The sequence below is a fragment of the Pan troglodytes genome, chromosome 7 (assembly GCF_028858775.2).
Source record: "Pan troglodytes isolate AG18354 chromosome 7, NHGRI_mPanTro3-v2.0_pri, whole genome shotgun sequence".
NCBI classification, from domain to species: Eukaryota; Metazoa; Chordata; class Mammalia; order Primates; family Hominidae; genus Pan; species Pan troglodytes.
Genome location: NC_072405.2, coordinates 90,253,912 through 90,257,560, shown reverse-complemented (window position 1 = coordinate 90,257,560; position 3,649 = coordinate 90,253,912).

Below are 3,649 nucleotides of genomic sequence, written 5' to 3'. Positions count from 1 at the left end.
ATTGTCTTTGTCCAGATTAAGAATTTTGAACTTGTTTCATATTTTACTATGGCTAGGTTTGCAAGAATAGACATAATGTTTACTTCATTGTTTAAAAAAATTGCATGTAAGAGCTTTAGGAAAAATACACAAAAAGTATAGTTGATGAAATAAGTATAACATCAACTGAAATAGCAATTTTGCATTTCTGAGTATCAATGGTCTGAAATTTTGACTTGCTATATATATGTATGCCTAGACACTCGCTTAGAAAGTTACCTATTTGGAAAAAAACATTGTTTGGTTTCAAAAGCCATATTTAAATTTATAAGGATATATTGAGTACTTCCTAGACCAAGGTTTTTTTCTTTGCAGAGAAACTTTTTTGTTTTATTCAGTGCTCATATAACACCTAGCACCGTGCTTGTCAGTTAGCAATCAAAATTAAACATTGTAAGAATGAATATTTTGAAGTCATCAATTCCTAGTTATTATATAGAGTAGATACATAATGAGCTCACCATTCTGTACTTTTGCTGTATTTTTCATGATGATGTGAATTTTGAAGTAAAAACAGTCTAGTATCTTTTGTATATTTCACATTAACATACTGCCAGATAGAGTTGCTTATTGTAGGCATTTCTGCAATAAATATATTTTCCAAAGCACTTAGTTTAGGTATATATTTTAATTTGCTTTAAACTCCCTAAGAGAGAAGAAACTGTTCCCAAAAAGCACTCTCATCAGATATCTGATATATTTAGATACAGTGTAACATTTTACTCATTTCAATAGTCACATTTCAAAGATGTTGATGCTGATTTGTGTTGGCAAATTATGCATTATTATTAATATTCAACTATTTGGTTTCCTCCCAAATCCTTATATAATTTCATTGTAACTGGATTCCATTCAGCCTTTAAGTAAGAGAATAGATGACATTTTTCAGACAAGTATGACTTGCAATTTCCTCTGTCTCACACCAACCTGGCCAGTAAATACCAATAAATATCTTTTTTCTTTTTTTTTTTTTTGAGACAGAGTCTCACTCTATTGCCCAGGCTGGAGTGTAGTGGTGCAATCTCGGCTCACCACAAACTCTGCCTCCTGGGTTCAAGTGATTCTCCTGCCTCAGCCTCCTGAGTAACTGGGACTACAGGTGTGCGCCACCATGCCCAGCTAATTTTTATATTTTTAGTAGAGGTGGGGTTTCACTATGTTGGCCAGGCTGATCTCAAACTCCTGACCTCGTGATCCACCTGCCTCGGCCTCCCAAGGTGCTGGGATTACATGCATGAGCCACCATGCCCAGCCACCAATAAATATCTTAATCATCCTTGGCCAACAGAATGGATTTTTTTAAAAAAATGTGGTCTAATCCCATGAAGAATGTTCTGTAGCAATGAAAAAAATAGACTCCAGTTACACGCAATAATGTGGATGATTGCAATCTGGCTGAAGCTCTAACTTCCAATGGTTCTGCACATTTTGATATCACCAACCATATCCTAATAATTTACAGAAGCCAAATTGTTTCTGCTTTGAACTTAACCTCTCTTCAGTCCTTCCCCCTTGCTTGTTTTGTTTTTTTAAAAAAAAAATCCCATGTTGAAATGTTCTTTGTTCCTTTCTTTGTTTCCTTTGCTGACTTTTCTTCTCTGGTGATAATACAGTTCTGTAGAGTGCTCTCCTTGGTGGTTTACCTTCTGACTATCAAGTCACTCTGAGGAGACCCATGCAAGCCCCATGATTTCAACCATCACATCCTTTCTACTGACTCCCCAGTCTTGACCTACAGCCCATATTTCCCATCTGAATTCTCCCCCTGCATCTCCTGCCCATACTTGATCTGCTCAATATATTTCTAACTATTTTTTGCTCATGCTTTTCTACTACTCTACTGCAGCATTCACCTCAGCCCTTTCAAACTAGCACCTAATATATTTGAGTTTTCTCTTTCCCTAGTCTTCATATCCAATTTGTCGTAAGTCATGTTCGAATTGTCCAACCAAACTGGAACACTAGCTCTTCACTGGCCTCCTCTGAGCCTTTTCAGATGACCATTATTCTGCCCAGAATAGTCTACACTAATAATAGATTACTTTTTTATGATTGTGAAGTTTACTATAAGTTACAGTGATTCTCCTTTCTCTGGGAGTTGACCCCAACAAACAGGACTGTGCTGACTGTCACCACATCTGTAGATGGTGTGGCTCTGTTCCTTGTTTAATTCAGGAAAGGATATCTGACCCAAAAGGACAAATTAAATTTGCTAGGGCATTTGATATTTTGAACCCAAAGACAGAGATTTGGAAAAATTGGGAATAATTCAATGTGTTATAAAGCACTTTAGGTAAGCACTGGAAAAGAAGTAACAAGCTTCTCAGATGGAGCTGGGTATCAGCATTCAACCCCAGCAGGCTGCCTGTTTAAGAAGAATGGAAATATGCCATAGGTAATATGTTCTTACTTCCAGTATGTCCTATATAATACCTTCATATCCCTTAGGTAGTTTAAGTAATTCATGAAATATTTTCCTTGATAAAATGTTATTAATGATATTTAGCATTTGCTGAGCACAATGTACCATGCATTATGCTAAACACTTGATACTCATGATCATACTTAAACCTCACAATAACCCCAGGAAACATCATTATCCTCCTTGTACTGAGGCAAATAGATGTTAATTAGCCCAATTTCCCTGCTCAGGGTGACATAGCTAAGCAATGACACTTCTGCAGAGACACCGCTGAGGTGCACAGTCTTAACCCCCTGCCTAGTGGTCCTCCTGCTGGCTGTACGTTAGAACCACCTGGGGAGCTTATAGATAAGCCACTGCTGGCATCCCACCTGAGTGAGTCTGACCAGGTCTGGAGGGTCACCTGGCCATCTGTATTTTTTAAGTTTCCCAGGTGATACCAAGCAGCCAGAATTGAGAACCACTTTGTTTCCTGGATGTAACTTTTTTTTGTCTTTCAGACAGGATCTCGCTCTGTCTCCCAGGCTGGAGTGCAGCGGCCCAATCATGGCTCACTGCAGCCTTGACCTCCCAGGCTCAAGCAATCCTCCCATCTCAGCTTCCTGAGTAGCTGGGACTACAGGCGTGAGCCACCACACCTGGCTTTTTTGTTTTTATTTACTTTTTATAGAGATGTAGTCTCTGTGTTGCCCAGGCTGGTCTCAAACTTCTGAGCCCAAGCAATCCTCGTGCCTTAGCCTCCCAAAGTGCTGGGATTACAGGCAAGGACCACTGTGTCTGGCTTGATTTCTTAAAAGTAGCCAATTCACATACCCACCTACTCATCCACCTCCAGGAACCTTAGAGGGTCTTAGGACACAACTTGATACCTTAAAATTAAAATGTTGCTTTGCTACCTGATGAGCCTCCTTGGATATTATTGTACCTGCCTTTTTTAATTCCCACAAATTAACACTAGATGACAAACTACACATAAGGAATCATCTTATATTAGGTATTTCCATTTCTGAAACACTATTTTTTTCTTCAAATAACTTCATTAGCCAATATTTGAGTTTAGTAAAATAGTATTAAAACCAAGGGAATCCTTCATAAATTGAATTACTCTGGGTCGTGAGTTAACTCACATTCCCTTCAGCAGAGCCATAGGTGCCCTGTACACACTATGGCCTGGATTTCAGTTGCCTT